At 42.2% G+C, this 27007-nt stretch overlaps 1 protein-coding gene across 10 annotated transcripts in view; it reads left to right on the top strand.

The window, feature by feature from the left end:
- The window catches only part of LOC143019304 (uncharacterized), a 376276-nt gene that overhangs the window by 51860 nt on the left and 297409 nt on the right, over positions 1–27007 (top strand). For 8 of the 10 annotated variants that reach the window (XM_076174939.1, XM_076174938.1, XM_076174937.1 and 5 more), the window contains exon 2: positions 18321–18934. The exons of 1 other annotated variant lie outside the window; for it this stretch is intronic. The gene's annotated coding sequence lies outside the window, so the exon portion shown is untranslated. Of the gene's footprint in view, positions 1–1925; positions 2065–18320; positions 18935–27007 lie in introns of those variants that run through there. One more of the 10 variants, XM_076174942.1, reaches the window with a different exon arrangement.

Here is a 27007-nt window from a genome sequence, read left to right as displayed (position 1 = left end):
AGCATAGCTCCACTTCCCGTAAAATACAACTAGGTAAATACACAAAATCATAAGGAAAATTGTTTTGTGTTCTCGGCGTCGTATATCACTTGTGATCGTTAATGATTAGAATACCATTGAGAAGGACGAACTTCTTTTATACAATGGACTGGATCATGGTCATTATAAGACTCAAGAAAGGACTTTGTTATTATTATATGTGTCCATTGATTGTTTATTCATTTATGTGTTTATTTGTTTTTCTGCCCTCTAAGAACGGCTCGTCCTCTGGCGTCTCCTCTTCAGCATATCAATCATGAAGTCAAGGGGGCATTTTGCAAGGGAATGTGTGTGTGTGTGTGTGTGTGTGTGTGTGTATGTGTGATTCACCAAGGCGTTGCGTCACATGCTGGACACGTGCGCATGTGCTTGTGTGTGCATTTCGGGGGATGGGGGTGGATTACAAAGAATTTCCTCTTTAAATATACCATGTTTTTATCCTTCTGATTAATCTAACTCTCAATTAAACGAAATTAACGAAGAATGTATCAATCGACAGGTGCGGAGTAAGAGTTAACTTTTGAATGGGGAAATTTTTTATTTCTCATTCAACCTTTAAGGATTAATGAAGACTATTTACTTAAAGACTTCCCTCGGGGTCTCCCTTAAAGATTAATAAAGTCGCGTGGTTCCAGACAAGCCATAATGCCCAAATGTGACACGGTTTCAACAAGTTAATCTGTAGGGAAGAGGCCAAACGCAGAGTATGGGAGTCCAATATATTTTACGTTTCGCCCAGCAGGGCGTTTGGCCTCTTCCCTACAGAGCTGTTGCAGTCATTGCTGCCTTTACTCATAAGTTAATCTGGAATAGATACTAAATCCATTGTGAAACTAGTAAATGGTCTGCGAGTGTGTGATAGTAACAGATATTAGTAGTAAGTTATATCAAGTGATAATGCAGCTGCTATTACTACCGTTTTCTTTTCAGCTACCAGTAATAATGATAATAAAAATTCTTATCAGTAATATAATTAATAGTATCTTTATACAGTAGTATTTGCCAAAGCCGATTATGGTTTTGAAGTAAGAGCAGCGGCAGCAAAAGTAGTCGTAGTGGTAGTAATAGTAGTAGTAGCAATAGTATCAGTATTAGTTTGCATTAGCAACAGTGTAAGGTATCGTTATCAAAATTTATGAGACGTTGACGTCAATTGATATAATCTCGGGCAATGTCATCACAGACTGACGTTCTCATCTGGGAAAAAATACATTGCTGCTCAGTTGACAGGGTTCAATTTTATTCTTGTTCCTTCTTCTTCCTCTTCTTTTTTTCCGTGCTTGTATTTGTATTCACCGTCTTTCTGTTAGCCTGTTTTTGTCATCTTGTTTATGTATGTCTGATGTCTATCTTCCTTGTGTTCCAGTACATATATATATTATATATATATATATATATATATATATATATATATATATATATATATATATATATATATATATGTGTGTATGTATATTCATTCATAGCGTCGATGGTCCATCGAATGTGGACGATGTTGGATTATCATTCTTCAAACGACTCCGTGTGTAGTGGCAATCTTACCTAAGCATCTGATGATTGCGTAGCTTCGACCAAGGGCTGAGAGTCCTCTGCAATGCATTGTGGGTCCCACAGATCCGTGTGGCTTCCAGTACAGCGACTAATGCACGTTGCAAAATATACTAAAGTGTAGTATATTTATAGGAAGCATGGCGGACATAAGTAGTATGTGAGGGGTGAGTATATGCAAGATAGTGTAGGCGTTGGATGCTCGCTGGCTGGAAGGAAAATAATGATGATGATGATGCCACCAAGCAAGTGTTGCCATAGACTGAGCATCACTTTTTTTATATCGCGCGCTCACCCGTCCGCTTACTCGGAGAAGGGACTGGCCAAGGGTGGTAGTGTTGTATTGTCACTGACTGTTAAATAGTGCTGTGGTTAATACTATGAAATAAAATGTTAAAGCTGCCCGTAATCCGTGTGTTAATAGAGGGCAGATATTGGTGATTGATTTACGTTTTAGTGACATGTTCGTGAACGATCGTAAGTATAACAACTTGTATATATTTAGTTCACTTATTTTGCCTCTTTTGATATGGAAATAAATAGAAAGTGTTAACGTAGTGGTGCAAATTAGTATGTCATGTTGAGCAGACGTTATCAGAATGACTTCGTTTAGTGATATGAAATAAGATTTGAAAACGGTAAGAAAGAACGTCAACAGTACCCATGAATGACTTTGACAAGAGAAGCAAATAAACATTGTGACGTTACGATGTAAGAAATGTAGAAGTCTAGTGTGATACAACACATGGGGATGAGAAATAAGGAGTGGCTCGAGATAAAAAAACAAGAATGAAAAAAATAATGTAACATAATTCAAGACTGTTTACTTGACACAAGTGGAGTGGACTAGTTGTGTGGGTCATGATTTTAAACACGTTCTCATGTAAGTTTTAAATTGCATCTTCAGTTAAATGAATTATGATGGGGCATTTGATAGCACGAATTTACTTTTGTGTGGGTTCAAATAATTGGTTTTATTTAAATGTATATCATTACTAGTAAGTTTGCGATAATGTATACATGAAGATTTGTAGCATGGTAATGTTCCTTGCAGTTATAGATAAAAAAAAATGAGTGAATTTGCCATTTGATATCCTACGAATTCTTCGTTTGACAATGTGACTTTGTGTGTGTATGTGTGTGCGCGAGTGCATGTTAGGACCGTCCAAATGTCTTAATACATCACATCAAATATGCTAAGTAGTGATTACAGTATTTACCTGCATGTATATACTTGGTGAGTCACAAAATAGGTTGAAGTTATCCATTATATTCTGGATCACCACTATATTTCGCTAATTTGCAAAGGCTGGCCAGTGCTCACGGAGTGAAATATTAACGAAGGTGATCTAGTCAAATTTGCCTAGTTTGCATGTCAGACTGTGAAAGTATTCATAGGGTTATTAGTGTACTAGGGAGCTTTGAAGACACACGTTTTATGAGGCCATTGCCATCGCATTTAAAATGTATAGGTATTTGAGTTGCTAAACAGGCTACCTCAATAACGACCAGTGGCGTTCGTGGGAAGGTGTGGGAGTGGGTGGAGGTTAGGGGGTGGGATGTAGGTAGAGTGGGAGGAGGAGGAGGAGGATTGGGGTTGGCTATGTCGTCGGTTGAGAATGCTAAACATCCAATGCAAGATGTCTGTAGAGGTTAGAGTTGGTCTTCACTGAAAGACATCCAAGTCTTGAGATCCTGCCTGTCTTTCCTTGTGTATGAGTTGTTAAGTAGGATGGACATTCTCTGTGCTCCCCACACAGCGTGCACACACACACTCCTCCGCCCTTGGCAGTTGAGCATACCATTCTGTGGTACAGCCTTACTAACAGACCCTAAACACACGCATGCTCTCTCTCTCTCTCTCTCTCTCTCTCTCTCTCTCTCTCTCTCTCTCTCTCTCTCTCTCTCTCTCTCTCTCTCTCTCTCTCTCTCTCTCTCTCTCTCTCTCTCTCTCTCTCTCTCTCTCGATTGTGTGCGTATTTTACCAATTTGAATACACCCAATTGCAATATGCAAGGTATTTTACCCAGTGTATGTGGTTCTATTGGTCAGCTTGGTTATGAAACGTGTGTAAATGTGTGTATGAATTACTATGGTCTTCAGATCTGATGAGAGCTTAAGACTCGAGTAGTTCAATCAAAGGGTAATTATGTGTGTGTAAGTAGTGGGTTGGTAGCGGGGAATGCTATCCAGTGTTGATAACGGTCTTGCGGATGGCGGCGGGAGGGTTCAGGGGTGGGGGAGAGGTGGGGAGGGGGTATTGCTCTCAGGGCATCACAAGATTTCGCAAACCTTCATCCTCCAGGCAGTTCCACTCACCCAAGCGGTTTGGAAAGGCGGGTGCTTGCTATGCCAGCATCGTCTCAAGCTCAGGGTGAGAATGTGCTTTGGCTTGGTTGCTAGTCACAAGGCATCCAGCGCTGTCCTTGGTGTGTGTGTTTGTGTGTATGTTTGTCTGCCCGTCCGTCTTTACGACTTTGTCATAGGTGTTCACACATTGTCCTTTTGGGGGAAGTCAATATTTATTCAGCACAGATTCTGAGACTTCTGTGAGATATCCTCATGAGCAGGCTAAAGTCGAGTCTTGCGTCATAAATGGACGTAAGAGTCCATTTCCATGCAAGAGGCTTTATGGTCTAACCCTCACGCGTTACGGAAAAACCCGCAGTCAAATGGTCCCCGATTCTTCTATCGATCCTTCCGCAAGATTTTATACTTAGGGAAAAGAAGAAGTCTTCCGGTTGGACTCACTCGGCGTAGTTCCTCTGCCGTAAAACTCAACTATGGGTTAGGGACTGAGACGAAAGAGTACACTTCCACATAAATCCAATGACCTTATGCTTGAGATTCGAGTTTGACCTCAAGGGGAACGGCCTTGGGGTAGGGTCTTGCATCTCATGACTCTGCGTCACGAAAGGAGACAACCACTTGGAATTTGGTAGTAAATGTCAGTGTGCTTGTAAAACGGAAGAACTTGTATTGGTAAGGAGTAGTAACTATGAAAATTCCGTAGTGAGCCATAGGCAATGGAAGTGACCGATAGAGCCTGAGTATCCTTTCTCTATCTCCCTGCCTCTCTCCCTCTCTTTCTCCCTCTCCCCTTTCTCTCTCTCTCATTCTCTCTCTCTCACACACATACACTCAGTTCCTATGGAGTTCCTCTTGCAAAACGGACTGATCTCACGTCGATGTTCTTGTCTGAGTCAAAGGACACCATATTCCAGTCGTGGGCCTTTTGATATTATTGGACTTTTCGAACTCGACAAACTGACATGCTTATTTGCACATTGAGACACACACACACACACACACACACACACACACACACACACACACACACACACGTATCGCTAAAAACAGAAGACTATTAGCATCCATATCAACGCATAACATCAACAAGGGCGTTAAGTCTTATTCAACTTCTGCCTCGTCTCCTGCATGGTGGTATTTAGTTATTCGTTGACGATACCCATCGCTTCTATCCGGACGGACAATGTCGCGCTGAAGGGGCGGAGGGATATAGGTGATAAAGGAATGAAGAGGTATAGCAGAAAGGAGAATTAGAATTTAAAAGCTTAATTACCAAGGTTCTTGTTTCAGTGGAAATAACTCTCCAATCATGAACGATGCGTGAATCTGGGCCGCAGGGGTGTCATCCAAAGTCCCTAAAGTATTGAACGCTTAAAAATTATGTAGCCAATGATATATATATATATATATATATATATATATATATATATATATATATATATATATATATATATATATAACCCGGACAGGTTGGATGAAGATGGAAGCACGTTATAGGGAAAGATAGAAGCGCTGGTCAGCTGCAGTCTGCAGCATCTACGCTATACGAGTATATGCACTTGTGTGCGTGTATGTATTTTTGCATATTCGTATTCATGTGAATATTTCAAATGCCACCCAAGAACACACGCGCACAATTACATGTGCGAGCTCTGAACTTTCACCCGGTGGGGGTAATATGTGTCGATCACAAGTCCAGCACGTGGTTCGAGATCGTGTTGAACCACATATATACACGCAGCTACCCTACAGGCATTATCGTCCACGTCTTTATGCGTGTACATGATGAACACATACAGCATATATACACGTAGCTACCCTAGACGCATTATCGTCCACGCCCGTATGTGTGAACATGAACACATACAGCCCCCTACGCGTGCACACACACTTGCCTGCACATAGTCCGTGCTTGTTCACACGCACACGTGCACAAACAGTGCTGTCTGGCCTTGAAGCTCCGCATCATAGAAGCCCGGGGAGTTGCGGATACGTACCAGGCACCACCGTACAACTAACTCCATCTCTCGTCGGCCCCGAATATCGCAACAGCTGTGTTAAGCGGGGAACCGTTTTGCAGTTTCGTGACGGTCCCGGTGTAAGGATAGAGAACAGGCTTGGGGGTATTGGCTCCAGGGATGGGGTTGGGATGGGGAGAGGGGGGGGGGTATGGGTGGAATTTGACGGCTGTTGTTGCACCCAGTCCCAAAGACCCCTCGCTTCCATCCCCCCCGCTCTCATCCCCCCCTCTACTGTTTTTTAATAGATTGTCATAAGCCCCACCCATACAACTCCCCTCTCCCTCCCTACCTCCCTACCTCGCTCCCTTACTCACTCACTCTTCCCCATACCTTGTCCCATGAGAAGGTCGAATAATGTTGGCGAATGTGACGAAGACTTCCTGGAGGAGGCTCAAGGGTAGTCCGCTAAACTTCACCACGACGCCTTTCGTGGGGAAGGTCCACACAACCAACCGAGTGGATTTTCCAATAAGAAGACGCAGCGTATATCTCAGATGATGCGCGATTATCTTCCGAAAATAGCCCACGATGTATTAAAGTTCTTGATAGAGTGATCACTGATACGTCAACACTCGTTACCCGTAATGTGGCCCCAGTATACTAATTTAAGTCTTGGCACTCTCCCTCGGCACTCCCTGACCATCCATCCCGACTTAGTCATTAGCGAAATCATCAAGGCAGTACTAGAACCATTTCCTTAATGAGAATATGAGAGTTTATTGAATATCTCCCATTAAACGGAGATGATACACACGTCACATGTGTAGGTTGGTGAATGGCAACGATATTTTTATCTAATGCTCGCAAAACCCGAATTTCTCCAGAAAGTCGGACAAATGTGGGTTCTGTTGGGATTTGTTGAGGCGAAGGAAGCAGGACAGAAGAGCAAGGGGGGTGGGGGAACGGACCGGGACTGCATGTGTATATTGGGGCATCTAGACTTGACTACCTTACGCTTGAAGCTTGCGACCTTTCACCAGCAAAGCTCTCAACAAAGATGCATCCCACGAATGTGCCCGCACCCCGTGCATGCTGGTACAGACGACTTGATACGGGCACGATCCTGCCAATAGCATTGTACTGAGTACCACCGACTTAATGGTTTTATCTTGCTGCTTATGCCTTTGTTTTTTGGGAGGAGGCCATTTAGAACACGAACTTTGCTGAAGACAACAGCAATGTCACCTTTCTCTTCTTCTAGTTTGGACGCTCACAGCTTATTCGGTTTTCCTTGTGTGATAGGGACCAGATTGATTGTTGTTCTTTGTGTGTGTGTGTGTGTGTGTGTGTGTGTGTGTGTAGCGCGTGTATGCAATTGTCGAAAAACTTGTTAAATATTTTTAGTTAGGTCCGCGGGAAATATTGTTGGTATTAAGTAGAAGACAAAAGAAAAGATAGTACAAGCTGAGTTTGATATGAGTCACACTGGTGAAAGATTTAGGGGTAACTAAGAATATATGTGTGACGTTTATGCTGTATGACGAGGGATAATATATTTGTACATACATATATCAAAGGCTTTTCCCCCTTACACGGGGGGTAGCCAGAAAGAAAAAGGCATAGAAACCATTCCCACCCATTCCATTCTCTACATAGCACCTCCTGGATGACGGGTCATCCCTGCATCCTGTCCACTGCCCTGGGTCAGAAGCAGTGTCGCAAGACACAGCACATCCACAGCAAGGCCGCTTCATAAATTCGGCGACTCCCCCCTCTCCGTCCCCTCATACAGTAAAGGAGAAGACGGGGAGAAATCCCTTCGGATTGCGTCAATTTTTTTTTTTTTTTTTTCATACATACTTCCTCACCCCCATCCCCCACCCACTCCCCCTCATGCATCACAGCATCATCCATACACAACCCTTCTCCATTCACCCCTATCTTCTGTCCTCTCCCGTCCTTCCTCAACAGGCATTCCTCTCTTTTGTAATTCCCCTTTCACACCATGCTCTTACCCCATTTCACATTTGCTCTCCTCTTTGCTTCCTTTATCTTATGCTTAACTTCCCTTCTCTTTACTTTGTACCTCTCATACGATTCCCTCGTCCTAATTTGTAGCCAATCTATGAATGCCTGTTTCTTCTCTTCTACACCCTTCTTTGCTTCCTCATCCCACCACTCACTACCCTTCCTTCTATTTCCTCCCGCCCCCTTGTTCTACACACCATCTTTCCACACCTTATGACTCCCTCCTTGAACCATCCCCATTCCTCCTCCACTCCTAGCTCTACTCTATCCTTCACTCCCTCCTACTCCTCTCTCAGCTTCTTCTTATACTCATTCTCATTTTTTTTCTCATTTAAGCAGTTCACTCTAAGTACCTCCCTACCTTCTGCCCTTTTCCTCTTTCTCCACCTATTCTTCACTCTCAATTTACCTTCCACAAGAAAATGATCTGATATTCCCCCACTCTCTCCCCTTAGAAGATGTACATCCTGAACTCTTCCTACCATACTCCTGGTCACCACTGTATAGTCCATCAATACTCTATCTGCCACCCTTCCATCCACCACCCTCTCCCATGTGTACTTATGCTTGACTTTCTTCCTAAACACTGTATTTGCTATCATCAACTCTCTTTCAAGACACTTCTCCACCATCAATTCTCCACTACGATTTTTACCTGGAACTCCATACTTCCCAATCACTCCGTCTATTGATTCGTTTCCTACCCTAGCATTAAGGTCTCCCAATACAACTACATTGACATTTCTCCCAAATCCCTCTATGCACTCATATCTACACAAATAGCCTCCCTTTCCTCTACGCTGTTTTCACTACCAGGGCCATACGCACTTACAAAAACCCACATCTCCCTTCCCAGCTTCACCTCCATTCACATCAACCTTGACGAAACCTCCTTCCACTGGAATTCTGGAATTCTGGAATTCAAGAAAAGACCACCTCGCTTGCGCGGGATCGGGTTTTGTGGGAGGGGAAGAACGTCTGTTAGAAAATGAAAAGATAGTAGTGTATAAAAGAGGGCTATTGCCACCGGGCGAATCGCGAGCAATTAGGGGCTAGATTGTTGTCATGGCATAGGAGGACTTGACCAGGAGCTTGGAGGGAAGCGCCCGACGCCGGAGGTTAGGAGGTTGGGATTACCAACGGGGTTACCAACGGGGTTAGGATCACCAACGAAAGTTGAGAAAATGGTAGGAGGCGTAGTAGTAAAGGGGGAAAAACGGAAAAATCTTTAGTGGGAGGTAAACTGAAATGAGAAGATGTAGTATAAGAGAAAGTGAGAAAGGAAGCGAATTTTAGTCGAAGAAAAAGGAAGTGTATATGTTTGTGCGTGGGATGCGGCTATGTTCGTGAGAGGTGTATGTGTGTAATTTACGGTTAGTGAGTAGATTTCACTTCCCGCGTTTAGAGGGCGTTCCTGATTAGCCCCAGGTAAGGCATGAGGATTCCTGTTTTACCCCAGGTCAGGTTTGAGTAACGATATTATTATTATTATTATTATCATTATTATTACCATTACCATTATTATTATTACATTATCACCAGTCAAGCTGGTGAAGGGGTGTGTTACTTGTTGGTGCGGTTATACACGTTTTATCGTGTACACCGCACGTGGGACGGGCGCAGCTGACAGATAGTCTGTACGGTGTGGTCTAGGTGTAATATGTTGTATCAGATGTTTGTGTTTGGCGTGCAGTTTTTCTAGGTGTCTTGAGTGAAGTTTGTGTTTGTGTTGGTTGAGTGGACGGATGTTGGAAATTTGGTGTAGAGACTCAGTGGTTCTGAAGTCGCTCCATCGCGAGCCCGTGATGAACTGGACAGCGGCATTCTGAACCTTCTGATGCTCGTAGTTATTGGTGGCACATGTCAGCTGGCTTAGTCCCGGGGACTGGCACAGAATCGGTCTGACGAGGGCTAGGTACACTCCACTACCCCCTTATCTCTTCACTTACTAGTATAGCCACCCCTTCTCTCCCTGGTCCCCTCTTCACTCCTGAGTACCTCCCAGCTACTCTCCCAAACTCACAGTTGTCCTTTCCTTTCATTTTAGTTTCATTCAAAGCCAGCACATCCATCTTTCTTTTCACAAACATACTGCCTATCTCTTCCCTTTTACTCCCATCTGTACCATATCCACACACATTAAAAGACCCAAACCTTAGGGTACTGGTTGGAAAACTCCCAGACCCTCTTATGCCTTTACTTTTATTTAGGAATGTCCCCTTTTGGGGCTACAGGTAGTAGGACTCCTAATCCCATCCCCCGTCCCGATTTTTGTCGCCTCTTACGACTCAAGTGGAAAGACTTGGTGGTAGCATTCTCTTCCCCCACCACATGGTAGGCGAAAAAAGGAAATGAATATTCAGAGAAATGGTACAGGACAGTAACAAGGGGTTGGGAGACAGCATAACGGAGGGACAGTCGTAGTATAAAAGTGTCATCATTTTTCTATGAAAAGAGTTTTCCTCAATGAGAGACAAAATGATGTGTGATCTAGTCCATAGGGGCGCCCCCTATAGACCCTAAAGTATCAACTGCATGCTACTCTGCCACAATAACATACAACCAATACTCCAGACGGGGTATATTTGTAGCTATGAAAAATCGTATGTGGGTGTTTATGTGTGAAGATATGAGGAAAGACCAGTTGTACAGTACGGAGGCTGCTCAGCATATTTATGGATGAAATTGCGAAACGTTGTTCAGACTTTGAGGAGGTAATGCACCGCTTTGCGGATATTATAGTTCTGCTAGAAGACAGAAATTAACTTTGATATAAAGTTCCGGAAATTCGTGAAAGGAAAATGATGAGGGCAAGTGAAAGTGAACATAAGGCCATGAAGGTTAGCAAATGTGAAGCAAAGCTCAAAAGTAATAAGAAGAAGACAGTGAGTTTTCATGGACGACCTGGTGGCGAACATCGAGATGGCACAAGAAAAAAGGACAGAGGCGAACAGATGCAAGTGGGGTGACTGGGACTATAAAATTGATATTAATCAGGAAAAAATTATCAATGTGCTTAACTTTGGTTTACGGAAAGAATAGTAGTGCGAGTTATTTTGTATGGATGTGTGTTGCAGACTGGAACAGTGTAGAGAAGATAAGCAAAGTTGAAGATTGGCTATGGAATCCCACGTGATGCAAAGAAAACTGAAAACGAACGAGATGAAATTATAATTGATAACTGCATAAAAAGGGCAAGTCCATGGAGAGAATATGGACATTTATGATAAGAACGAACGAGGCGGAAGAGAATGTGGATGAAATTCAGAGGTGGAAGGAGAGTGGTTGAAAGACCATAAACAGGATAGAAGTATGGTGGAAGGGGGTAGAATATCTGGCGAGGAAAGAGGCACTCGCGAGAGGCAAAACCGCTGACACAGAAGAGAAGAAAGTGTCGGAGGAGATATCAAGGCGAAGAGAGAGAGGTCAGATAGGTAGAGGAAGAGAGAGAGAGAGAGACGTGGACGCGGACTCGAGTGAGTGGGAAAGGGTTCTTTAGATAACTGCAATGCAAGCGTGGAAGTTGAGTAAGAATGGGAAGAGAAATCCCGGAGGCTCGATGGGCAGGGTTGTCCTTGAGACGAATAAAAGGAAGTGTTTTTGTGGTGAAAAAATCAGCTCAGGGGCATCGGGGAGGGACAGCTGGTACCGATATGCTGTGCGTATGGTACTAGTGAGCCATGTTTAAATATACGTTGTGAGGGGCGAGGAAAATGGCCCCGGCTCTCTCTCTATCTCTCTCCCTCTCCCTCTCCCTCTCCTTCTGTGTGTGTGTGTGTGTATATGTATGTATGCATAAAATGTTTAGGGGGTACAACAGTACAAGTATAACATTACCGAAGAGCAAATATGACAATTTCAAGTACAACTATACTGTATCTATTGTATGTATGTGTATATATATATATATATATATATATATATATATCTATCTATATATATATATATATATGTATATATGTGTGTGTGTGTGTGTGTGTGTGTGTGTGAACGTGAACGTGTGTTGGTATAAAAATACAAATATATTGCACTGGTAAAGTGAAAAGGCATTGGTAGAAACAGTGCACCTTTCATCAAGTCTTGATGGTTTTCCTTGACTGAACAAAAGCGTCTGTCATCGACTTGATAAAAGTCGAGAATAACAGTGGAAAGGGGTTGGCGTCAGCTTCACGTTTTGGGTGTGGTGCAGGCAGGACGAAGAGAAAACAGCGAATTTGGGAACGCGGGTTTAGTATTTTTTGTGTGTGGACTGGTTGCATAGTGTGTGTCTACTCCAGGACTAAAAGAATGGCAGCAGAACGAAGGAAGTTGTGATGTGGTCGTGTTTTGTTTTGTTTACGTTTGTGCTCGTGGTTTGTGTGTTAGTGGGTGTGAGAAAGAGAGTAAAAGAGAGAGAGAGAGCTCTTTTTCTAGACCCTGGAGATCTATGTAAAAGCTTTTTGAATTCGTATACCCATAACTGAGGGAAACGAATTGAGTGATTTTCGTTCACATCCAATCCCAACCGAAACCACTTGGCCAGTGAGATCTGTCTATCTCTTCCAGCCTCCCTCTCTCTCTCCTTCCCTCCCTCACTCCCTATGTCTGTCTATGTCCCTCACGGCACATACAGTATGCATGTATGTATAATACAGTATGCATGTAAGCCTAAATGTATTTATACGACACTACGCCGTTCTCCATACATATGTTTGGGTCACATGAAGAATTGTCACCCCAGAACGCTCATACGAGGAATCGTCACCTCATGAAATCCCACCTGAAGAATTGTCACCCCAGTACGCCGAATATCAACAGCGGAATAAAGATTAGGCTGGGTTGAATGAGGGTCATGTTTATTGTCATCAATTGAACCGTGTCAAGACATGATTTCTTCATACAGAGATCTATCCCTATCTCTCATTGACACACGGCCCTCGCCGTTCATGTGAATATATTTTCGCTTTATCTCATACCAGGAAAGTGGCCTAGAAATATCGCATCTCCCTTATCATTAAAAATAGTCACAAGGAAGGCACTTATGTTGGCGCATTGAACCATCCCCAAAGCCTAATGGCTTATCTACTGCAAGTGGACTCTGCCCGTCACATTGTGGAGTACAGATCTCACATGTGGAGTGAGTCACCGCTTGTATTGTTTCTGAGCAAGGTGGAGTCCAAAAAGCCACTCCCCAATAATTCATCTGTTCACAATGGCAGTCTTTAATTTCTCCACCACTGCGGTGCTGTGTCTGTCTCGGGGCGACGTTGTTTCGGCCCTCATTGTCTAGTGAATGGTTACTGAATGTGCTTTTCTTCCGCCTTTCGGAGGTCAGGCAATATGAACGACTTGAGTTGTCGCCTCCCCTTATACTGTTCTGAGATAGTCCCTTATATGATATTGTTCACACTTTTGTTTTGTATATGCTGTTGACTGTTATAGTTTACACTGCTGTTTTATACATGCTACTGTTGCCCGTGATTCTGTGTCCCAACCTCTGGAAATGTGTACTTGTCTACAAATTGCCGCCTCAGTCGAAGAGCGTGTCCTGTGAGTCACGATTCTCATGTAAACAGTTTCCTATGTACTAGGCTTGCCGCTCTTTGAGCGTATTAAAAGATTAAAAGAAATACTGTTCTGAGGCTTGTTTGCAAGAATTTACTGTTACCGACATTTGGGTCTGTCCTTCCACGTTTCCTACGATGTTAGACACTTGGAAATTAATATCCATGTGAACAAGTTGCTGAAACACGGGAAAGGAAACATGGACGTTTCGTCTACGTTGAAAAAGGCAGTAGACGAAACGTCAGGAATAAACGCTTCACTCCCAGCCCATGTTTCCTTTGCTGTGTTTAGACACTTGATTGTAAGATGTTATGTTTCATCATTCCGCAGAGCTTAGTTTTGTGGGGATATTGATTTGATTATTTATTTGTTTATTTATCTTTGAGTTTATCTCTTCGTATAAACGTGTAGTTAATGCGTAGTTAATGTGTGTGTGTGCATATACACGTGTGTGTGCATATACACGTGTGTGTGCATATACACATATGTGTGTGTATGCATAGATACATATGTGTGTGTGTGTGCATATATACATATGTGTGTGTGTGCATAGATATATATGTATGACTGGATACGTATATGCATAAAGCTGCCAACAAAACTACTTCTGTAGATATTGCACATATCTCAAGTGAAATTCTTCCTGGGCTAACTCCTTCGCCTCCGTTACGACCTTTACATATTTTATTCAGGCCAAAACCAGGCGATTGTATTTAATTTGTGAACACCTGGGGCCCATATTACCCTGAATCCAACCTTTATCTGAATGAAATTGATAAAAGTGGGAACAGAATCCTTTCGTGTACGAAGAGACCTCTACAGTTAAGTGTTTCACAAACTGGGCTGTTAATGATTAAACTAGCCACGCTTGTTAGCTGAGACAAGACAGATTTACCTCGGTCTAAGCCGTCGCATCTGTCTTCTGTTAAACAAGAGGTCAGTCATTGGCAACTGTGATGCATACTCATTTCGCCAAATTGCATTTTACTAAACTCCCATTTCGCCAAATCATATTTCGCCAAAATTCAAATGTGCCAAATTGCATTTTGCCAAACTCCCAGTTCGCCAAACTCCCAAATATAAAGTAACATAGCCAAGGCAAATGTTACTTATCAGTAGCTGTGATTATTTATTTCGCCAAATTGCAGTTTGCCAAAATTCAATTTCGCCAAATTGCATTTTGCCAAAATTCCTTTTCGCAAAATCCCAATACCCAACCCAGGTGTAATGCAAATCAACTTACTATAGGTGATTATGGCGAATTATTTAGCCTAAGGGAGTTTGGCGAAATTAATTTTATCGAAACCTGAAAGTCAGAAGCCGCCACCTTTGCCCTTTGTGCTTGGGAAGCCAGAACAGTTTGGAAACCATTTCCATGATCATTTCGGGAGCATTATAACCGGCCATTGTTCTTTTAAAAACTGCACTCCGCGTTCTCTTTCTTCCCCGATACTAACACATGCACGCACACATCGGTTCTGAGAGCGTCAGTGATTGGGTAGTTTGTCTGAGTTAGGCTTAATGCTATCATAAATAGCTCTGCCCTTGGTGGGCGTTCGGGCGCTACCTACCCTACATAACTTGCACCGCCGGCACATACAGCATTTTCTCTCTCTCTCTCGCGCGCGCGCGTGTGTGTATGAGAGTACAAGAGTGGGGGGGCAGGTGTATTGGTAGTTGAGTCCTTGTGCGTGTGTGTATATGATTCACCACCATGGTCTTGGACCACGTGATGGACTCGTGATCGACAGCTATTTCACTACCGGTAGAGAGCTTAGAGTTCATACAGTATGTGACTGATCTATGGGTAATGTTGTGACCTTACATGCACACCCAACTACCCGCCCACGAGAGTTGGAGTAATGACCCACAGCGCAGCGATACTGAAATTATTTCAGTCCCGGGCGGGATTCGAACCAGGACCGTCGTAGTGGCGGCCGACAATTCTACCATTGCGCCATTGAGTCGTGTGTGTGCGTTGACGTTCGTATTTACCTCATTGTATTAACTTTATTATAATATACAGGGGATGGGCTACGCACGTAGGGTCTCGTCTCTGCGCCTCAGAAGTAGGGACCAAGAACGCACACACACACACACACACACACACACACACACACACACACACACACACACACACACACACACACACACACACACACACACGAAAAAGGGGTTAGGTGTCGGCATGATTATCAAGTAAGGAACCACACCAACGCCCAAGTGTATGTGTGTGTATGCGTGTGTGTGTTTTGCATACATGGTATAGGTATACCTACATATGTACTTCTATGTAAATTTTGTGTTTGCATAATTTTAAGACACGATTTGTTTCGTATTTTGTTCATGTAAGTGACGAAAAGTGAGAACTGTGTTTGTGTGTGTGTGTGTGTGTATTTTCACTTATGTACATATCTATATAATTATACACTATGTATGAATCGCGTGCAATAGAGGATAGTTGTATTATTTTCTGTGCACGAGCGCGCACGCACACACACACACGCGCATGCACGCGCGCGTTCTTTCTTCATAACCGTATTTGCCCCATTCAGCTGTCACCACGCAGCTGTCAACACACACCGTTGCGTGCATCTGTAGCACCTGCATGACAGGATTTTTTTTCTCTGATGTTTTTGTTACGTTGCGGCTAAGAAAATATTTTCGATTTTTCATTCTTTTTTATGTATGGGTACATGAAGACCTATGTGACAAAATGTCAATAAATGAAAAACTAATAATAATAATGATAATAATAATAATAATAAAAGCATGAGATTCCTGTCTTGCTATATTGGTCAAGTTGACCATTGTATATGTATGTGTGTGTATATATATATATATATATATATATATATATATATATATATATATGTGTGTGTGTGTGTGTGTGTGTGTGTGTATGTTCGGTATGTAATACTCGTATTGTGTAATAACACGCATAGTACAATATTATTAAAAAGTATTAACAAACCATATATATATATATTATCACTTCAACCCAAGGTTCCACAATTATGGAACTTATTTCATCCTAACATAAGGATTACAGTATTATTTTCTTTGGACGAATGCAATCATTTAGCGGCAGAAGTGTGTCCTAGTTTGAAGAACGCTCACTTCCCATTTGGTCGAATTACTCTCGGTCGAGTTGCATTTCGCCAAATTTCCTCAGATAATACGCTAAACGCCTTCAGAGAAATTGTACATTAGGTTAGTGACCCAAGCGAAATTGGGGTTTGCCAAAAATAGGCGAAGTGGGAATGACAGTGCACTAGTAACATCTAGTTAACTAAACAGACAAACTAGTAGACAAGTGGTCTATCGCCATGGTGTTTGGAATCAATTGTTTTCTTAGTGATTGGCAAAGGGTATATGTTTGATTCTAGAAACTGCATATCTAAAAACATTCGCCAGTCCTAGTGAACGCTTTCTACATCTTACATACATACATATACCAAAGGCTTTTTCCCCCTTACACGGGAGGTAGCCAAAAGAAAAGGGATAGGAACTACTCCCACCCATTCCATCCCCTACATACTCCACTCCCCTCTACCCTCTTCCCTCCCTCACATCTTGACACCTCCTGGATGACGGGTCATCCCTGCATCTTGTCCACTGCCCTGGGTCAGAAGCAGTTCTACATCTTAGAAAATCAAAATTGACCAAGTTCGTCTTCTATATTTTTAAAATTTACAGCTAGATTTCGTGAATGAACTCGTAAGCCGAACTTGAGTAGGAAAAAAGTATGAGTCTACTTCAGGAGACGGTTAGCTGAGGCCTAAGACGTCATCTTTACATTATACGCTTGGACTGTTGGGACAGGGAATTAGATACGAGTGCAGGATTCGAATTCATCAAAAAAACAAATGTGTGACGAATACATATCCGTTTACACTACCAGCGAAAGAATTGGAAAAAAATCTTTTTAATGGTAGAAAGCGTTCGTCAAAGTTGACAAAAGGTTTTAAAGTACTGCTTTTAGTACCGGAAGTGTTTGTGTGTGTGGTGTGTGTGTGTGTGTGTGTGTGTGTGTGTGTGTGTGTGTGTGTGTGTGTGTCTCCATGTTTACAATTGTTGTCTCGAGTCAGTGAAAGATCAAGCGCAAAATTGTGTTTCTATTTTCCTTATGTACATGGACATGTTCTTATGAGGAGGTGATGTGAAGTTAGTTGATGTGGGGATGTTACTGTTTGTCCTGATAACCTAATTAGGAACCTTTCGTTGGTCCTATGGATATTGTTGATGTCTGTATACGAGAAGTCTGTATGTATCTAACGTTTCTGAGTACTGTCTGAAGAATGGTGTTTATGGTCGAAACGTTACAAAAAACGTATAAAGCTCTCTCTCTCTTCTGTGTTCCTCACCTCTACCCGCCCTTTGTATCCTTTTATACTTTGTTGCATCACAGCCAGAAAGACGAGTCGAAGATGGAAACTCGACGATTTCGTCCAAGTAAAGTCTCCTGATTATTGACCTCTTGGTCGTCAAAAGAAACGGGAAAGATGACGCAACATGCAATGAATTCTTAACAAGGAGGAACCCCTTTGTCTCCTCTTTCGTTTCGGCGCTTTTGTAGATGTACGAGTGCACAGGTGTACGAGTGCACAGGTGTACGAGTGCACAGGTGTTCTTAAGCGATCTGTTGTGTTGGTGGTGAACATGTGTTGAATGCACCTGTTTTGCGTGATGCTTTAGTGCTTTTGTCAATACATCTGTATATTGACTCATGCATGGGTGCATGTGCTGGTTTGTAAGACATTCAACCCCAAAATATGCAAAGTAAAATTTATTTTCCAATCTAATGTTTTACATATATTTTACGTATGTTTATGTGTGTTATCAGAGATTCCTAATCGGTATTTTTCTTTCCCCATCCTTTCATAATAGGTTTAAAGTGTGGTAATCGTGTATATGTATTATACATATATTTAGAAAAAAAAGAAAAGTTAATGGATTAACGAACCGACGTCAAGATGTAGAGAAACGGAGAAACAGTCAAACAGGACTCCCCAGCGGTTCGAGTGTGGTTTAAGCGATAATGTCCAAAGGATTCTCAAGACCTCATGAACTGGAGAACGCCTCTCTTCGGAAGAGCCGGCGCGCGTGAGTTCGGTGAGTTCGCAGACCGACTTCGAATGCACTTGGCGACGTCGATCCGCCGACAACCCTAAGCGGTTGCGGCGGGTACTTTCCACGAACTGTCGCGCAGCTCGGTTTCAGGTGATCGTTGGTGGTTGTGATCGTGGGGGGCTAAGAGATCCACAGTGTCCCTCCCCCCATCTCTCTTCAAGCACCCCTACGGCCCCCCTTCCCCCAATACCGGACTCTTCACTGGAGCCATCGTTGACACACTACCCTCGACATTGATCGGTTGGACTGGGTAGTGAGCGAAAGGGGGCTGCGAAGGCACGTCAAGACGTCATTGCGTTATAACGTAACGTCACACAGCGACGTCCAGAAAGCTTCCAGAAACTTCCAGCTTCCCACATCGGAACTCAAAGGTAAGTGGCCACGGGGTCACCTTAGCATTGTAACAGTTTGTTGATACTGGAATGGTGTGAATCTTCCAGTTCTCGTACTGGAACCAGCGTGACCTTTTCCATGACTACCTGGAAGTAGTTCCATCCACTTTTTTTTTTTTTTTTTTTTTTTTTTGACAGGTCCACATTACATAATTTTATGTTGTTGGTACCGATAGCAAGATAGTCTTAAGCTAAGATTTCGTGAATAGAATTACTGTTTGTGATATCTCTGTTTAGTATGCGTTTATTTTTAGAGAAAAAATTAAAGTTTTATTTTATATTTTTTATTTATTTTTGCCCAGTCGTTCTATATTCTCATTGACCGGAATAATTTCCCAACGCCCCAAACTTATGCTGTTATGCAAATAAGCAGGATGCTTTGTTATCATCCCGCTTTCTACCGTATAATAAAAACCATAAACACGCGCAGTTAACGTTAAGAATTGCAGACACATGTAGTGAAGGTTAAGATCTACTAATGCATGATGTGAGCATTAAGAACCACAAACGCAAGTCATGTTAAGCTTTTGCGCGTTTTCTATTTCCACGACTGCCTTTGTCGCTGGGGGGGCGACCCCGACCCCCGTTCTGAACAGGGCAGGGAAGGGTCGAGACCCACAGTTGAACACTTCATAACTGTAACAACAAAAAATGTACTCGCTCTTTGTAACGTTATCGATTTTTTATGCGCGTTATTGTCAGCTGTGTATGGGAAATGACGGTCATATATTTGAACACTTGCGAACACGCAGGGGGAACTAGACTAGGTAGGAAAGGTATAAACACGGACACGGCTGATGAAAAATTGGGCCACTAGATTCGACAGTGTCACGAAACATATGAAAGTGTAAGGATGTTTTTTACAACCTGTATTTCCAAAGAGGGAGTGCGTTTTTTTCGACTCCCTGTATATTCTGTATCGCGGCGCGAAAGTAGTTCCTACGTAGAGTCCGCAGGAACAGTGTGACACTCTCCGGCGCGGCGGTAGCTGCTTGGCTGTAGCAAAGCCTCCCATACGATTCAGTAAACGCGAAAGGGTATGATCGCATTTTAACCAGGGGGCGAGGTGATGGTTGTTGTATAGAGCACTGGCTTCCGTCAGGTGATTTTATTAAGATAATAGAACTTGTCCATCATCTGGCCGCATCCGACCCCGCTGTATAGCGTGACACCTGCATAAGCTGAGTCCCTCCAGGGTCCACGGTTGTCATTCTTAGGATTGGCGGAGTTCCCCGTATCCGCCATTTGCTGCGTTCTGACTGGACCGCGCGTTAGACGGACCGGGGCAAAGAAACACAAAGGAACACAAAGGAAGAACAAACAACAGCAGTTTACTATACTAAGTTGCAGTTAAGAAAACAGGGTAACTAGGCGATAGAAAATGAACTAACACTACTGCTACCACTATCCTGTCCAATTACAATTAATTGCCGGGGTGTCAGATCTTTTATTGCAAGAGATAATATTTTATTTTCGGATTAGGGTCTAACTATTTATCTAGTCGATTTTTAAATGTTGTTATTGTGTTACTTTCAACGACAGTGGAAGGCGCCGGTGATTGGGTGAGTGGGGGCAGTGATTGGTGGACGGAGCTGTAGTGACCTCAATTGTGGAATGTGTTATGTAGTCCGTCGTCAGGTTGTGTGTTTATCCAGGTGTTTTCGTGTTTTTTTTTTTTTTTTTTTTTTTTTTTTTTTTTTTTTTTTTTTTTAGATTCTCTGAAAGTGCTCGTTGTTCTAAGTGCTGTAGTGTACGTATTAGTTGATTATTATGACTGTAGCTAAACATACACACACATACACAAGCACACACTAAGTTGTTGGACAGCCCAACATCCGCTCCCGTGGGTGTGATACAAACTCACTGGCTGGCTCGGAACTGGAGTAAAACTACTGATATATTAACTACATTTTTTTTATTATTAATTTTTCATTGCGGGCTAGGTTGAACAAATGCCCATGGAAATGTTGCTCTAAATAATCCACTACTGTATTTGGGTTTTTACTGAAAAAAGAGAAAGGATATTGAATGATTGACTCATTCCCATAAGACTTGTGTACGTAGAACACACGTGCACACACACACACACACACACACACACACACACACACACACACACACACACACACACATTCCGGGAGAGAAATAGCTGTCAATCACGAGTCCAGCACGTGATCCAAGACCATGGTGAACACACACACACACACACACACACACACACACACACACACACACACAGAGCAGACCACTAATTCAGCGATCTGAATTAGAGCCCTTGCCCTGGGCTGGAAAGCATCACTGCACGGAAAGCCGGCACTTCAGCTCTGGTGGGCAGGGGGTTTGTGTGTGTGCGTGTGTTTGTGCGTGTAAAGTCACAGTATTACCCATAGTTCGAGCCATATATGACCTCTGAACTCTCATTCGGGAGGGTAATAACTGTTGATCGTGAGTCAAACATGTGATCCAAGACCGTGGTTATACTCCACACACACACACACACACACACACACACACACACACACACACACACACACACACACACACACACACACACACACACACACACACAAACAAACACAAACACACACAAACAAACAAAGACACACCAATATCCATGGCAGAATAACCGTGTTTTGTACAAGGAAAATCTTTTGTCCAGCCTCAGTGCTAAATGGTTGGCGATGCAACTGTTGTTAATGCATGGTGCGTCACTGTGCTGTAGTACATGTATCATCCTACGCTCAAGGTTTCTTACTATCCATCTACGACGAAAAATACATTTCTCTTTTTACTATTCCTTGGAGATAAAGCGAATCGTCTGCGTAGTCTTAACGCTATTTTGCATGACCTTCGGACGTGAAGAGTGGGAACAACAGAAGGCGGATCGTGTTTCAAGGAGATTGGTTTGTTGCAAAGTCAATGTTGGTGTGGAGAATGCCAGAGCGTTCAATATTAAGGATTTTGTTATCCTTTGTGTTGGTCCTTTGGCCCCAAACCATCACCATCGTTGTAGGGCCAGCTAATTAGGAGATGAACCGACCATAGGCTCGTACAGTGACCGTATCTCGTGACTGCTTCCTTGTTTTAATCTGAGTAAGCATCATTCCGGGCTCATATGTCTGGGATGAGCAAACAGACTTCTTGTGACGTAGTGATTGGCTTTGAGCCATGGGTAAACGTCACTGAGAACACTCTACTTTCATTTCTCACATTGCATGCGCCGGAAATCATATTCCAATGGGATGGGACATAGCGCTGTGAGCGTCGTTTTATTACGAACGTGGGTAATGAGTAAAGCATTTGTTTTTCCCCTTTTTCGGTCGGTATCATCATCCTGTTTGGTGTTGTCCTCACCTGTGAGGACATACGCCTGGAACTAACCGTGATAACATTCATAACAGTGACAGATCACCAAGAAATTATTGCGCGTTATTGCTCCGCAAAGGATGAGTGGGCGAGCTGCCCCTGCAGTCTAACGCGGTCAGCCTACACTTTCGCCCCACCCACACTGCACATCACGCCTTTGTATCAGGGAGATAAGACTCGTGGATGTCGCTTGTATGAATGCCTACGGGACGGAGTTACGTAAACTGTATTTTGATATTGTTGCTTTCGTGTATGTCGCTACGAATTCGATTATCTGCACTGGACGGTTTCACTTGTCACGTACATTGCTTTAGCATTGACACTAACATAGATAAGATTCATGATGGTTAGCGTTAGAACAATTCCAAGCACCCTTGGAGTCTTGGAGTGTCAGAGTGCCCCCGCATAGAAGTGAAATAAAAATGAATATATGCGATATTGAGAAGAAGAATATCACTGTGCCTCTTCCGAAATCCGTACAGATGTCTCTGGGAAGAATTTGACATGTTTGTCTTCATGTCGGTTGTCATACGGTAAGATAGAAGTATATATATATATATATATATATATATATATATATATATATATTAATAGTATATGCGGACAGGAGATTTTCTCTTATACACACTTCATTGAAAGTGATGGCTAATTGTGCATTTATTATTTTTTAAATGTATTTTTCCGTATGCCTTACTATGGACTTATGTTCCTTTGAAAGGTTTATGACTTCACTGTAGGTGGTCGTGTGTGTATATATTATATATATATATATATGTGTGTGTGTGTGTGTGTGTGTGTATAATTTATGACAGTTCACCATTACAGTATGTGCAGAGTCCAGGTGGGGAAACACGACCAGTCTCTCAATGCACCTAGTTTTTGTTCATTTCCCTGCAGGCTTTGACTGGTAATCCCGCTCAAACATGTGTATGCGGTTTGTATTTTCCCGTCCCAACAATTAACATGAACTAATACTCACAACTTCTCTTATATGCTAAGAAAAAAATTATTTGTAATAACCACACACTACAAAGAGTTGTGTGTGTGTATGTGTGTATGTAACATCTCAGGATTACCCAAAGTTCTGGCCATGTATGAGCGCCGAACTCTTATCCGGGAGGGTAATAGCTGTCAATCTGTCTGACATGTGATCCAAAATCATAGTGAAACACGCCACACACACACACACACACACACACACACACACACACACACACACACACACACACACACACACACACACACACACACACACACACACACACACACACACACACACACACACACACACACACACACACACACACACACACACACACACACACACACACACACATTTTTTGCCGTCTTTAATATTAATAAGAGAACAGGTTGGCTAATGTACTTAATTGGGAGGGTCTGAATACTACAAAGGTTCGTGGTTGATATTCTTAAACTCCACTAAAGCAGTGGTGTTGTCCCAAACCATCATTTAGAGACCAATAACAAGACTTTCGATAGTTAATATGTGTCAGCGGGTTTTACTGATAGTGCAAGTATAGATATAATCTGCTCGTTCGCAAGGCATAGGTACCGCCAAACGTGGCAATAGGACAGTAGCTCCCTAACAGGGGGACAGATTACCCCCGAAGGCAGTGCTTCTCAACACGTTTTTTCGTGTATACCACTCCTATGTGGTGCTGTTCCTCACCTTCCGTGAGACCACCTAATCACTAAAGTTAATCGCTTTGGATCCACTAACTACCACTAGATTCCGAGTTGGGGCCCTATTTTTGAAACTCTGTGCCCTCCCAAGGGTTCAGGGACCCTAGGTTGAGGACCACTGCCCTAAGGGAAGTTTGGTAGTTGAGGGGTCAAAGAGGAGAGGGGAAGAGTGTGTGACCTGATGAAAATAGGAGTGCTAGAGGAGGATGCAGTGGATAGGAACAAGTGGAGAAGGATAACTGGAGCGGCCGACCCTGAAATATAGTGGGATTAAGGTCGTATGAAGAAGAAGAGGAGGAGGAGAGAAGAAGACGAAGAAGAGAGAAAAAGAAGAAAAATCTCGGGGTCCTGAGAATACAATGCGACGCCTTGTGGTTGGATATAGTGTGAAGTATACTGCAATGTATAGATATTTTATATATGTATATTCAAAGAAAACTCAAATATCTGTGGTTTCAACCTACCCAATGATCATGAAGAGTGAACTGTTTGTGAGTTGGGGGGGGCGGGATTGACATTTTGAATTGGTGATTAGCCATAAAAATATAATAAATAATGGAAAAAACGATGCTGTAGGAAAACTGCATCACTTAGTGCAGCTTAGGAATACTGCCCAATGACGTCATTCTGCTGTTCAGTGACGTCATTATTCAGCCCAATTACGTCATTCTGCTGCCCGGTGACGTCATTCCTCTGCTCAGTGACGTCATTCTGCTGCTCAGTGACGTCATCCGTTGCCAGACAACGCCAGGAAGGGAATACGTTTTACACGAATATGCATTATAAATCATATTTTCGTTATCGTTTCTTTTCAAAACATTTATCGTTTTCGTGCCTTGCATGTTTACAAAATTGTGGGAACAATGCATGGTAACGAATGGATGGCAGTTGGGAAACAAACACGGACATTTGTTCCCCCCACGGGGGGGGGGGGCATTTGTTCCCCCAGGAGGGGGGACATTTGTTCCCCCCAGGGGCGAATTCCGGGGTGGCCAATACTGTTCGCCGGGGTTTTTATAATCGGTAACTGTTGGAAGAAAAATGAAGTATTTCAGATACTGAAGGACTGTGTCATATAGATATTGAAATTCATCTTGGTACCATAAAGATTGTATTAATAATGAAGGTCGTCTTGATGTTCCCGCTCGCCCCATCAGCCGAATAAGATCGTTTGGATGCAGGCAGGGTTAGTTTCTTAAATTCTAGATAATCAAAGGTTAATTAAATTTAACCCATTTGACCTCTTTGAGATTCCCACAAGCAGAATAAAATCGTGTGGTGGCAACCAAATACGAATATATTTACGAATGAATTTACAAAATACAGATGAAGTTAGTCACAGCACAGGACTAAGCAAGAACGTTAATGGAGAAATTCAACTTCTCACCTTTGTGTTTCCCTATTGTCTCGGTCCACTTGTTTGCTAAGATGAACTTTCAACATTGGTATAAACGCTTTGAGTTCTCCTTCATACACGGTGCAATGTATATTTGTATTCATATACGTGTATGTATATACGTTTATGTTATTGAGTTTTTTTTGTTTTTTTTTACTTAATCTCATGTGGATTCTGGATGCCATTGGTTGTGACGTTAATATTTAACTGTTTATTATTATAACTTATTGATTGATAATTCCCCTACACACACACACACACACACACACACACACACACACACACACACACACAAGCACACACATACTAAGATTCTTCTTTTTGCTAACGATACCTGTAGACGTTGATGCCTTCTAGGTAGCATCAGACATGGTAGACTTAAGTCTACATAAATATACATATTTTCAAATTTATTTTGTAAATGAATATGATTTACCGATATGTGAAAATTATTGAAATTTTGAACATATACAAAGTAAAATATGGACTTAGACATGTATTATCGGAGAATATTTTAGAGTTAAATTGTATTAGTTGTGTTCTTCAACTTATGAGATTTATGAAAACAAAATATTCTAGAGAGTGAGTTACGTTAATCCTGAGATTGCACACACACACACACACACACACACACACACACACACACACACACACACACACTGAATTCTGTATGTGTATACAGTTATAAGTGGTCATTTGTATGTTCTTTTCTATGTTATTATTCTTTGTTTTCTCTCTTCGCACCCGCTTTTTATATTCCACTAATTTTCATTTTATTACTTGCCTTTTTCATTCCCTTGACTTGTGTCTGACGTTTTAGTAAAACATTGTTCATGTTATTGAGCCTATCCCTGTTCCAGGTATACATATACATACATATATATATATATATATATATATATATATATATATATATATATGTATACATATATATATATGTATATATATATGTAGATATATATAGATATATATATGTATATATATATATATGTGTGTGTGTATATATATATATATATAATATATATATATATATATATGTATATATATATATTTTTATATATTTCGTTTATTGTTTTATGATGTTCCTGTATGTTGCCTCCAAGTGTCCACAATTCACTCCCATACCTCACCACACTGTCCATCCTCCTTACTTTCTTAAGAGCTGCTTCCTTTCCTCTAAGCATATGTAAACTCTTCATCCTCCCTTCTTGCATCCGTCAGGCTTATTTCATGACTATCTCATGCCACTTGCAACATTGTACATATGAACACTGACGCATCTCGTGTCTGTTTTCCTCTCAGTTTAATATGTGGAACCTGTCTTCTCTCTTTTTATACCCTCCTTAAACTTCCCATTTACTGCCTCTACGACTCCCGAACGATACTGTATCCAGGGATAGAAGCGCCGGTTATTGCTGACGAAATATTCTCCCACGTTCATGTCTTCGTTGCGGGTATTCTCATCTTCCTTCTGCTCAATTTTCCTTTGGTTCCCAACAGTTGATGGAACACCTCTTTACTGCACCCAATCAACATGTCGCCCATAAATAGCAAGTGGCCCGGACTTCGCTTTCCCACTCCTGTCG

Source organism: Oratosquilla oratoria, chromosome 37 (assembly GCF_046742065.1).
Source record: "Oratosquilla oratoria isolate Oo_2021 chromosome 37, ASM4674206v1, whole genome shotgun sequence".
NCBI lineage: Eukaryota > Metazoa > Arthropoda > Malacostraca > Stomatopoda > Squillidae > Oratosquilla > Oratosquilla oratoria.
This window is presented reverse-complemented; position numbering and strand designations above follow the sequence as displayed.